The sequence below is a fragment of the Varanus komodoensis genome, unplaced genomic scaffold, assembly GCF_004798865.1.
Source record: "Varanus komodoensis strain SLA01 unplaced genomic scaffold, ASM479886v1 scaffold45, whole genome shotgun sequence".
Classification (NCBI taxonomy): Eukaryota; Metazoa; Chordata; class Lepidosauria; order Squamata; family Varanidae; genus Varanus; species Varanus komodoensis.
This window is the reverse complement of record NW_025336011.1, coordinates 1,023,506-1,037,091: the sequence shown is the minus strand read 5'-3', so window position 1 is coordinate 1,037,091 and position 13,586 is coordinate 1,023,506. Positions and strand designations below refer to the sequence as shown.

General features: G+C 41.2%; 1 protein-coding gene across 1 annotated transcript in view; it reads right to left on the bottom strand.

Moving 5' to 3' along the window:
* The window catches only part of SRCIN1 (SRC kinase signaling inhibitor 1), a 149,895-nt gene that overhangs the window by 6,619 nt on the left and 129,690 nt on the right, over positions 1-13,586 (bottom strand). The window lies entirely within an intron of this gene.

The window sequence follows — 13,586 nt, the reverse complement described above, 5'->3', positions numbered from 1 at the left end:
CAATAGCAGAACACAGAGGAATGAAGAAGCATTTATAAATGTTATTTATACAGGTTTCTCCATGTTTGCTCTGATCCAGCACATGGAATGCAGAAAGTTTCTCACAAGCAGGTACGCTGTGCATAACAATTGTGATATTAATCCCACCTTATTCCCACTCCTATACAGTAGGGGCCTAAAGATGTGTTGAAACCATTAAAATCACAGTTTAAAGAAAAAAACAAACAGTATAAATAAATGCCAAATTAACAAGATTGCACTATCCACCCAAACTGAGAGGATAATCCATCCATTCAAATCCAGGAGGAAAAGAGATTTCTCCCCACACTCCAAAAATCGTGCAATGTACTCTTGGCTGATTATGGTGCAGCAAGTGTGGTCAAGTTAGTCATTGCTCATATGTGGACCAACCAACTAGAGACTTTATGTTGTTCTGAGACTACTGTGCCTTTAACCACAGCTTTCCATTCAGTGTTAATCACACAGTGTGCATCAATGCACATCAGGGCAGTGTCACCAGCTGCAATGCAAGTTAAAGAAAGACAAACATTTTCATTAATGATGTAAAAGACTTTTAAGGGAGCCCCTTTCTCAGAGTGCACACACATCCTCTAATTCAGCTTCCGGCCCTCCAAGGAAAGCCATTAGCAAACATGGAAAAGCATCTTACTGACAAATATAGTTCTAAGAATGGAAGAAAGAGAAGGGTTTGGAAAGCTAGGCTTCCTAACGTAATCTGTTGTGATTCAAATTATACTCATCATTTTAAGAAGCCTCCAGGGAATATAAGATCAACCCACCCATTTATTTTTTAAAATATATTTAACTGTGAGGTAAACTGAAGTTAGAAAAAGATAGACTGATTTTCCCTTATTGCAGTCTAGCACTGTGTTTTATTAATGACTATGACTACATTAGAATCCTTTTTGCATTTTTAGTGTTTAATGTATTGGATGTTTACTATAGCTATGTGTTCGGAGTTGGAGTGCAATAAATTCCTCCCATGAGGAGGAAAAACAATTATTTATCATTGTGCTTGACTGAGAAGATCACAAGTGAAAAAGAAGAGAGACTAAACATTGGCCAAATTTGCATGACACTTTAAGCCAGGAATTCTGGCATAATAGACAATAATATTAGTGGCATATTGGTATATACAGCCTGTTTGCTTCTCCTGTTCCCCTCCTTTCACACAATCTGATAAACAAAGTAGGAAGAAATAGCTTTGTGTTGATGTCCGAACCCAGAATCATGATTAAGTGCATTCAAACAAGCCAGGATTCATAAACCAGAAATCTTGGCTTGTAATCCTGGCTTATTTTGGCACACTTAACCATAATACCAGGTCTGACTGTCATGCCAAGCTATCCCTTCCTGGTTTGTTGATCTACTTATGTTCATAGAAAAGCACAGATAGCATGCATTCACCTGTTGCTTGTACATATTGCATTTTATTACAGCAGAACACCTGACTAAAACTGCAAGCATAACCATTATTTCAAACAACAGATTCCCAAGCAAGAGAGTGAGGAGACAGGAAGATATTTATTAGCTGTGTCAAGATACATTTTGTGATACAAAAGATGAATGAGAAAGACACAAATACAATCAATTTCTGCCAGCCCAGCACAGGACTTCCATCAGACCTGAAAACTGCAGCCTTGACCAGCAGCTCTGGACTCTCTCAGCAAAGGCAGGAATGTCTTCTTTAGCACCTTGCCAGCCTTTACCTGACTCAGCCTCTCCACCAGCCTTTTCCTGGCTGACAGGGGCTGAGCAGATTTAGAAACTGCTGAGAGAAGTTATAGGGGGTCCAGTCTTGCAATGAGGCCTGCCTGCATGATTACCTGCTGTGGACTCACCTGGGTAACAGCTCTCACCTGATGTGGAGATGCAGTAGGACTCTTTCTGCCAGCCAGAGAGGGGGCAGTGACACTCTGGCAGCAACAACCCTGAAGGGCCCTATGCAGGGAATGCAAGGGCAACCCCGCCCTCCAATGTTGTTATTTTCTGTGTCCGGAGGGAGGGGTTCTTTTTCATAAGCGCTGTGCATGTGCAGTAGAGGATGTGGGGGGTCAATCAGTTTAGTGATGGGTATGAGGAGGCATGGGTTGGGTGGAGGGCTAGCCAGGTAAGGGGAACACAGCCCAGGCAATTAATAACTGTGCCATGTTCTGGTCCTGCTCCCCACCACAGGTTTGCTGATTGCCCTATCAGCCTTCCCTCATGGTCTCCAGATGCTGCTTTTAAATGCCAGATCAGTGCACATATATTCAATGTACTTACAGTTGAATATATTTGGAGGCAGTAAGAGCAGCAAAGAAACAACAAGCTGACTGCCTCCATTCAATCTTCTGTTTGCCACACAACAGAGCTGGAGCCTATTACATACTGGTCCTGAGGAGATGGAGCCATCTGAAGTCTGTTGTAATGTATTTGCTATGCAGTTCCAGGACAAACTCTCATGTATCCCCCAGAATTTAGATATCTCAAGTCCTGATGATGAGACATCCAGAGCACAGTCTGGTCTAGGTGTTTTGGATGAGTTCCAGTTCAAGGACACTGTATCTTGAATGGGTGAGTTAGCGTGTGCTCAACATTCTAACTTGAGGATGTTGGGAACTGCAGCTTGTGCAAAAATGAGGCAGCCAGGGTCTAATAACAGGGACCAGATGTTCTACCATATAGCACCAATTTTGGCCCATTTGCATTGGTTGCCTATACGCTTCCAAGCCCAATCCAAGGTGCTGGTTTTAACCTATAAAGCCCTTCATGCCTTGGAACCACAATACCTGACAAACACCTCAATTTTCATCTACCCAGACACCAGAATCAAGTTCTCAGGCCTGCCTCAGACTATCACCTCTAAGAGAGGCTTGGAGAAAGGCCTTATCAGTGGTGGCTCCCCAGTTATGGAACGAACTCCCCTCTGAGGTGTACTTGGTACCAATTCACTATCTTTCAGCAACAGGTAAAGAATGTCCTCTACTACAGGGCACTGAATTGGTCTAATGGGGCTTGCTAGCAGCTAAATAGGTCTTAAGATTTTTCTTCAAATTCTTGTAATTAAGTCTGTTTTAAATATAGTTTTGGATGTTGAATCATAAGCTTTTCTATGATGTTTTATTATGGCTACATTTTATATTGTATTTTTAACATGCTGTTGTAATCCACCCATACAGCTTTGGTTGTTGGACAGTATCGAAAATAAATAATTAAAGTTACTCCAAAGTAAAGCTCATAAGGAACACAACTTGCTGGAGTAGATAAAATGCCCATTTCTTGCCCACCAGAGAGAGAAGGCTGCACCACTAATAGGAAAGAGATAATTTCTGACACACATCAGCTCCCTTCAGCTGTTATTAAACAGTAAGCTAGACACAACACTTCATGTTCTTCTAATATGCAGAGAAGCTATGTCTCCAAGCATGGGGTTGGATCTAGGATTGGCATTCAGTAAGAGAAGGAGATTTTCCATGAGAAGAAAGACAGAGATCACAGAAGGTCCCTCTGCCCTACAGGGGAAAGCCTCACACACACACAGACCCCTTGGGGTCTTCCGACTCTCTGTGCAGCATTTTCAGGTTGCTGAAGGAGCTGCTGTGGGAAGGAGTGGATGGGGAAGTCCACTTCTACTAAAGCGGTTGATTTGGTGTAACTCTAGATCCAACCCCATAATGCATTGGCTCCAGATTTAATTATACCTAAAGTAGTCCTTTTGAAAGCAATGGGACTTTAGCTAATTTAAGTCCTATTTATTTTAATGTGTGTACTCTAAGTATGACTAAATCTGGATTCACTCCATATGTTTGCAGATGTGTTAATCAGAAGGAGGTACAGTGTTCTGTTAGCTGCTGTAGAAATTCTCCAAATTAAGACAGCTGAACAATGCAGATTATCTACTGAATAATAATTGCATCTTATAAGCCTTGTTTTTTGCCTCCAAAGCAATCCAGGTGCCATCTAAGCATCTTTGTTAGCAATCCACATGTCAGGAGAAACCTGGAACAGTGGGAAAGGCTGGTACCTAGGAGCAAGCAGCAAACTGTTGCACATCCAGCCACGCAATATCATCTGATTGCAGATCTTGCATTTGCTAAATGAAGTCAACAGCTTCTAAGAGTTTATATTCTTTTTGGTACCAGGTTAAAACCTTTTTATTTAACTGTTATTTTAAAAATTAATTTAAAATTTTAATGTTTAACAGTCACTTTTATTTAACTTATTTAATTGTATTTTTGGTTAATTGTTATTTATTGCTGTTTTATTGTTGTTCTTTTTAATGATTGTAAGCTATCCCAAGATGCCATGCATAGGGACAGCATACAAAAGTTTTAAATAAATAAATAAATAAATAAAGGCAACAACCTGTAAATGCTCTGGGCACAATCCACTCAAATTCAAATGCTCTTAAGCCTCACTGATATTGGAGGGAAGAAGTAATCATGGTATACATAATCTCTCCTCTTGCATTGTCACTCCTCTTGGCTGGGTTGCCCCAATTTATGATTATCTACAATAGTTAGTCCTAGTTATCTTGTTATTTTTGACAGACTACAAAGTGGACTTAGCCTGGAAAAGAGAAGGTTAAAATGTGATCACAATCTTCAAGCAGTGGAAGAGTTGTCTTGCAGAAAATGGAGCAGAGGTCTCTGTTGCTTTGGAGGGATATGACTAGAACCAATGGGATGAAATGACAGGGAAGCAGATTTTAACTAAACTGAAAGAGTATTTTTCCTGTCTAAACATACGTAAGTTTGTGCCTAATGTGACTTTTGACAAAACATTAACTGCATACCTCCCTTGCAGAAAGTGCTGCTTCCAGTAGTGAAATTGAAACCAGACTATGTTTGGTGCAGCCTGTCTTCCATTTTATGTTGTTGGAATTTTAGAAATTCCTGTTTCTCATGTTGGTCTTTCAATTTATGGTCTTAATTTTTCATCTGCTCCTTGTTTAATGATCTAACTTTTCTTTAGATTAGTTGTTTCCGCCATCTGGCACTCAGCACAAGCTGCTGTTTCACATATTTAAAGCACAATATGGTCTTGTTTCCCTCTGCTTTACTTCTTTGATCTCTTTTTAAATTTCTGACTCATTCTCTTTTCTCGACTTATTTCTGTTTCACCACTGAAACAACTTATCACTATCTTCTGCATTATGCCAGCCTTTTCCATTTCTTCCTCTTAGTACTGATGTTCTTTGACAATCCCCAGCATGTTGCTAGCTGTGCTCTCCTTGTTTTATGAGGCTTCTAAGCATTCCCCCTCCCCAGGGGGTGGGGGGTGGGGGGCTCCAGACTAAGAACAGCCTTTACATCTGGCAATCCTATTTCCTATTTCTCCAAATCTTGAGTTTATATGATTGAGTGTCAATCATTAACAGAGACTTTTTAAAATTGTGTATCACCTAGCACAACATTAGACTGACTTTTATTCTTGTCTGGCTGGTTCCAGACTTAAGGAACAATCTTAAGGAGCATTTTTAGACAGAAAGAATATCTACAGCTCACAGCATCTCTCACTTAGCAGCTGTAGGCCCTTTTTCTGTCTGTCCATGCAAAAGACTGTGCTTTTAGTTATGCCTAGAGTACACTTGTTGAAATCAATGCTCGATTTCAATTAAATTAGTGACTACTTTGCCCGGATTTTGATAAATCTACTCCAAGTCTGACTAAATCTAGATTAAAGCCTTTATTTATTCACTTGTTTATTGGCCAACCTGACCAATACCAGAGACTATGGAGAGGTGTATTATACAAATAAATTGGAACTTGTTTTTTCTCCTTTTATACTGCAGTGCCTGCATGGTATTTGTGGAACATGGGATATCTCTGGAGTTCCACAATGGAATACCAGTTTAGATCACAATCCAGTGCTCTTCATGCTTGATGCATGTTGTGAGACACTAGTGGTGATTTATACCACACTACACTTCATCTAGATGGCTATTTTCAACAGTCTAAATCAGAGGTCTCAAACTTAACTTACCGGGGGGGCCGCTGGAAGTAGAGTCTGGGTGAGGCTGGGCCGCAGCAAGTATTCCACCACCGCGGTGGTGGTGGGCCGCTCATCCAGAGGTCGGACCGGGCGCCGCCGGCGCTTTGAAGGCTGCAGGGCCCCTCCCCCGTGCCCCGCCCATCCCGGCAATTGGCCCGCGGGCCGCGAGTTTGAGACCCCTGGTCTAAATGAAGTCCACAGAAAGAGAAGGAAGGGGACTGAGGTGTCAACTGGATAGGACATGAGCCATCAGCCCCAGCTTCCTTCCTGCTACTTGACACAGTGCTTTTTCTCTCCTCAGAGGCTGATTTTCGACCTCAAGAAAAGCAGCTGGTACCATTCTTTTCATACCAGCTCTAGGGGAAAGTTCCAGGTCAGTTCTGAGGTCATAGGACCTAGAAGTTGGAACTCCAAATAATCCTATGGCCCTCAGGCAATGTCAGAAGGCCACAGGATGGCACCCTTCCTACATCTGGTACCACTGAGCTGCACTGTTGAAAGTCTTAGGGGCATTTGGATTTCAATACGTCAATCCAAGTATTAAAATATAAGCCTCTTTTAAAAGAACTCTCTATTCTGTGAGACTGAAACTGCAACATTAAAGATCTATCATTTTTTAAAGAAATTACAATCTAAGATGAATTTGCCAAAATCCTACTGATAGTTTTTGCATTGCTCCAGTAGAAAGAACCAAGATGGGCAGGGTACATAGGAAAAAAAGAAAGAAGGGAAGATGCAGATGACAGCCTCCAAACCGTTTTTTTTTTTTTTTTGTGCCAAAGCCTGACCCTGAAGTCACTGATATTAATGAAAAGAAAGGTTTTGATCACATTTAGAGTGCCTTTGTCTTATCATTATATAACCATGGTCTGATCCCACATATTTAGGATTGGGGGGAGAATTTCCAAAAGAAAGAAGGCAGCCTTAAAGCAGGCCAGAGCCCAATGTCTTTCTTTTTTACATTGGTTTGATGTGACAGTGTCATGAAGTAAATGAACACACCTTTACAGCCTTTCTCAAAGCAGGCTGAAGACAGGTTCAAATACATATTGCAATTGTGGTGAAGGTGAAATCAGTTCTGATTGCTTTAAAGATGCAAATGATTGTATGATTTCTCCCCAGTGGAATAGCTAATGAGTTTAGCTATTGGAACGTACATCAAAATGTTGCCGTGTAGAGTGCTCCTTTATCAGATTGTGCCAGTCATGCCCCTTTCCAGGATACTCCAGTCCATCACCACCACCCTGTTTTCTGTGCCTTCCTATGGCTGTCAGCTGGCATGCACTGGCCACTGAACATGTGTAGTCCTCACTGGTGGGCCACCCATCTGCCCAACCCTCATGCCACTTACAAATCCCCTTTCTGAAGATTTGTGTAGTTCTGCAGTCTTGGTATTCCTCCAGGCTCTTGTGCATAGGTGATGCCATCCTGATTATGTAATGACTGGTACTGAACTCTGAACTGTATAGAGGGAATTATAAGGAGTTAATCTCTTGCCCGCACTGGAACATTCTTTGGTGTAACACTTTGCATGGAGTCTCTGGCTCACCTATAAACATAGATACCCTGCTCTGCGGCCAAGTTGCTACCCCAAACCCCTCAATACCCAGCATTCATATTTTTTAGATATATTAAAAAGGTGTGTGACCTTCCAATGCTTACAAAGTAACTACATGGGTCTGTTTCCACCACTTCCTCCCCTGGCAAAGGAATGCTTAGGATTTTATATTTTGGGAGTCTCCACATTCCCTCTGCCCCATTCTTGAACAAAGACTATGCTGACAAATTGCTCAGGAATATGGCCAGCCAAGCCAGTCCATCTTGAATGTATGTTGCCCCAAGTCACCCTGGCTTCTGAAAGGAAAAGGAAGAATTCTGGATTGGGCCAGACGGCTAAACCTTTTCCAGAACTTTGGCAAGAGAAAAAAGAAGGTATGCTGAAAGCATACCACCTCCCAATCAGCTACATACTGATTTTATATTCATTCATAAACATATATGGAGGAAGGGAAGTAAAACAAGTCTGGAACACATCCAGCGGAGAGATGGGGAGGGAAGCAGGGCTGTTCCACCAACCTTGCTGAAAACTTAATGTTTCACCCTCTTTCCTCCCCATTTCTTCCTTTCCCAGATTATAAGTCAGAGGGGCAAGGACTGTGGCCTTTTATTGATTATTTGCTATGGCAGAGTTTTTAACTGATGCATGGGATTAAAATAGTCTCATAAAGGCAACCATAAAACAGGGAGTTGGAGAGAGAAACCTATAATGTTTATAATACAAACAAACCGCATAAACCAAACATGCTACCCCAGAGGGACACATCTGCACTATAAATATGAACCAATCTAGAACCAGTCTAACTGCCTTGGTTTATCTAAAGAATGATAGTGATTGTAGTTTTGGGAATGTGCTAAGCATTCTCTATCAAAGGTAAAGGAATACCTCCGCAAAGCTCTATTCTTCCAGGCTTTCCAAGAACTGACTAACAGTTCAAAAAACAGGAATGTATGGCTAGTTTGCATTGGTAAAGAGAGCATTGCTCTTCCATTTCTAGCAAGAGGCAATGCTTCCTACATTTCTGAGACAGATTTGCTGCTATTGATAAGTGTGTTAGAATGCCTGAAAGGAACTATGGTGAATGATAAATCTGCCTTCCAGAGACAGTGTGGGAACAAGAACCCCTGGCTGTTGTGGGCTGACACCTGATTTGACGGCTGATTGCAGTTTGAGATTCAGGCATCTATTGTATTTTATACTAAAGTGAATAGCTCCAGTTAATTCCTATTACATGCTATCTATTCTGAGTGGAAGCCAGAGAATGATACTAAATCAATACTACAAGTCTGAGAAAAGACATGCTAGCACAGACAGAAAGTGGAAATTGACAGTAACAATCATATTCAAGAAATGGATAGTACTAAATAATCATACTGAAGAATGCCATCAAAACTGTTCATAGCCAGAAATAAAGAGCAGTTGAAGGAAGTGAAAGGGATATTCTTTTGACTTCTCAGCGAGACTGGAGTTGAAATTCGACAAGGCTACAGTTTTGCAGAGATCCAAAACCAGCCTCATTTCACACCTTGTCTGTCAAGAGCAGATGAAATCATGAGAGGATAGACAGTGAGGAAAACTTTCAGGAAGAATCTAAATCCTAGAGGTAGAGCAGACCAAGCAGAATATTAAAAAGTGAACCTGTGGATCGCCGTTTCAACAGGAACTGAGGTTTGGGCAGCAAAAGAGGTTTGGAGCTGGTTGAAGAAAGCTTGGATGGGCTGTTTGCTTGATACTGTTTTAAAGCCTGCCACTGTGGCTCCACATCCTTGAATCCGGCAGCATTGCAACTGGGCACGTTTGTGTCCACCTTTTTAAATTCATTTTCAATATCCTTGGATGCTGGCTGTCCAAAATGATTTTGAGGAAATATTGACTTGGTAGGTGTCTGGCAGCTAATTTCACTGATAGTTATTTCTAGGTCTTGAATTGTCTCTTCCAGGTTGTCCAGTCTTTGATAAGTGTCTTTGCAAATTTCATGGCTTCGTAAGGTCATGGCATCAAGAGAAAAATGTTCCTTTTGTTTCTCTTCTTGAGCAACTTTTCTCATCAACTCTGTCTCATCTTCTCCTGTGCCAGCACAAATAGGATCCAGGGATTGCTGCTTAGATACTGTGTTATATTTCATGGTTTCTTTGGGATTTTGCAAGGGAAAACACCATTTTGAAGCCTCTGTTAGATCATCTTTGTTCATCTGCGTACAAACACCACCAGAATCTTTCAATACTGGTACCTCTTCCATGGCTTGATCAGCTTCTTCATTTTTTGGTGATGCAGTGTTATTTTTGTTATCTATTTCCATGAGAATTTTATCTTCTTCCATGGATGAAGAAAAGGTCTGACAACCAAATATGACTTCAGATAGGATAGCAGCTGCTTCGTTGCCTGATGTATGGACTCCACACCTTTGGGCAGATGCTTTCCAATTACTTGTTTCCTTGTCTTCAGCATTCATCACCATGATGTCTTCTCTTCCAAGTTGAACTTTATCTTCCATTGATAATTCCATTGTTTCAAATGCCATTGATCCTCCCTCTGGCCTACGATCAGTCTCAGAAGAAAGCCCTATTCCAGGCTCTGTCAGAAATCCCCAAGTTCTCAATTTTGCTGGCAGAGAATGAGTGCATGTTGAGGCCTTACTGGATGGACCAGATGATGCATGAACCAAAGATTGCTGCATTCTTTCATTCTTGCCTAGCTTTACCAACAAGGCCTTTGGGCTTTCTTTCATTTCCACTACGGTCCCTCCAATGACTCCCAACTGTCCTTCAGTGCAATGGTGATTATGGGTCGAAGGATTGCAGATCTCCAAGCCTTTTTCTGGCTGAGAATCAGGAAATGTCAGGCTGGACACCCACTCAGAAAGGACAATATGAGGGACGTGGGATTTGATACGAGATGAAGGTTTTGAGAGTCCTGACTCCTAAGGGAAAATTCAGACAAGAATTATTGAGGCGAGAAAGTTTGCTGGGTGAACTAATGGGATCCAGAGCTACCCTGTTCAAGGTCCTAAAGGGTTTTAATAGTGTGAGAAACCTAGTTGTTCAGCATTCTTTTGAGTAAAGATGTGCATCTTAAGCAGCTGGAAAACTGGGCCAACCACATAGAGTTGAGCCAAAGCAAAATGACTCTCACTGAGTCATGAGTTATCATCGAATTTCTATATAATTTGGTATGGGTGTGGTGATTTCAAGTGGGGAAGTGATGGGTATGTAGCTGCTGATTAACTCTTTCCATGCCTGGAAATTTACCCAAATTGAGGTGAGTATGGAAGGAACAGAAACAGCTTGAGGAGAAGAGCTGTGGGAGAAGCACCCACCTTCTGCTTTTTCACTTAAATTGTCCCCTGCCATCATGACTTTAGAGGTCCTTTGAGGAGTACTTGCATTCCAAACTACCATCATCATCTACCCAGAGATGTTAACTTTCTCAGGGATATGAAAATGATACAGTAAGGCCTTTGTTGTTCACTACAAGTCCTCATAATCCTTTACTGACTCTCTTCACAGGTTTTCATGTTATTTTTAATGCTTCAGCCCTGTGCAACTTTTTTGATCAAAGATAAGCAGTGCAGCTTAGAAAAAATGGGTGCATGCATTACAGGCATCCATCATGCCAGAATCAACTTTGTTAAATATTATGGACTGCAGATTTACAGTGCAATCCTACACAGTTATACTAAGAAAGGCCTGCTTAGTTTAGTGGGATTTACCATGAATGTGAGTATAGGATTGCAATCCTAGTTGCATATTTGTATTGTATTTGTATATTTCTGGGATGGTTCTTACATAATCAAGATGCAAAGGGAGGTTATTATTAGCTCCAGGGCTGCTGATCAGAGACACAGGGTCAACACAAGACATTAAAGGCACCCCCTTTACTCACTAATTAGCAGGGGGAATATTAGCAGGGCACTCAAACAGCTTTTGATAGTCAGTGTCAGTGTAGTGTGTACAGGAACACCCCAGTTCAATCTGCCCCATGAACTCGATGTGACTGATTCACACTCTGTTGCCTTTAATGGAGCCCGAGCCCTTGAAGTGGCTACCTCACTGTGACTCCTGGTAGTATGGCCTCTGCAGAGACCAAACAAACAAACATCTTCCAGTAATGATCTATGTGTGTCTAAACTGTTGCCTAATCTTCCTTCCAACCTAGGCTAAAAATAGCCAAGTTAAACCTGAGTTGAAAGTATCCCCTCAACACACAGATCCCATGAAAAAGGGAGGAAAGGATTCAGGAACTTTCAGGAGCAAAAATTATTTTCATTTCTGCCACCATCACAGCTAATTTGGTCCAGGTCATAATTTGTCTTTCCCAAGCAAGTCACAGGTATATGACTGTCAAATTGTGCAAACTTGTGCGCTGCCATGTAATCCCTTTAGATAAACTATGAGAATCCCAAGCTCTTCCAAAAAGTGTTCTAGACGTGTCTCAAACAGAATAAAAAGGCTCCAGCTAACAATGGCCCCCAGCAATAATTCTTACGGATATCATGTATAATCTAAGCACCATCTTGAATTCATTTCTCCCAAAAGATCCAGCAAGTTGGAGCACAAGGATGACATAGAGAGTTTGGCACATCATCCATTTAAAATATGCTATCCCAATATTGTACCCCAATCTGTTGTACAAGATATGGCCTTCTACTTTCCCCATGACAAGGCCAACCTTGTAGTCTAACAGACAATGAAAAAACTTTCATTGTCTTGAAGTATAATTTACAGGGAGAGTTGAAATTATTAGGAAATCAACTTTATTTCTGATAGAACTCAAGTCCCACAAATGTAAACTAGCCTTCCCCAACTAGGTGTATTCAAGATGTGTTATATCGCAACTCTAACCATCCTCAGAAAACATATGAAACAACACTACCCACTATAACATTGAATGGCTTATTTACCCTGAATATATAATACCAGGCTGATTGTCATGGCTTCCCAAAGAATTTTGCAAATAGCTGTACAGATACCAATCCCTTTGTTCTCTCTCACAAAACTACAGCTCTCTGGAGTCATCAAAGTGAGGGAAGCTTATACTGCAGATAAGCCCATAGAGTTGTAGAAGGACTAAGAAGTCATCTAGTCCAAACCTCTGTATCAAAAGTATGCCCAGCTGCTCACAAACAGCATGCACAAATCTGCCTATACCATCCAGCCCCAGGCTTGCCACAAACAGATGGCAAACACACCCCAGGAAAAATACCTGAGGAACACATGACTCAAGCAAGAGAGTAAAGCTACATGGAGTATGAAGGAGATAAAATTCCCCAGGCCACTTCCTATATTCAGGATGGGGAACACATCTTTCTTCATCCCAAATATAAGATCCTCAAGCATGAGCATAAGAAATCCATAGTTTACCTCAAAATCATTTTGTTGGGTGTGTATAGAGTTGGACAAACCATGCTATCTCTGGTTTGTTTCAGTTCTGCAAGTGTTTATTCATAAGACTGTTCCATCCTGTTAAATTAATCTGTGCTTTGTTCTGAAAACAGCAGCACATGAAAATTGGTATTTAAGCACTTGAACAGGTATTATCACAAAATATGCACTTCTATATGTATTTTCTTTCAATGCACACATTTCTAAATGTACCCTCAAATATACCATTTTATATGCATTCAGGGATGCTGTTTTTCTGGAAGGAGCAAAATGGGTGAAGGGCAAAATCCAAAGGAAAACTGTGTTCCAGTCCATACATTAAACTAAGAAATTCAGATGTGCTTTGCTTTGACATGTGGACTGAACAAAAAATTCTTGAGCACCCTTCATGCCACTTCAGACTGTCCAACACTTCATTTCTAGGTGTGGCAGTTGCTGAATCTGCCCAAGGGGGTGATGCAAGAACCCAGTACCCCAGCAAGAGCAGAGAGTGGCATTTCCTAGTCTCAAGTTACCGTGACTGATGCATGTGAAAAGAAATCACAAAAGAATCTTCTTACATGTATCCCGCTCTACACATCAGTAAGAGTTGCATCCAACACCAGTGAGGTTCTTTGTTTCCAAGGAACATACTGCAGATTTTTTTTATA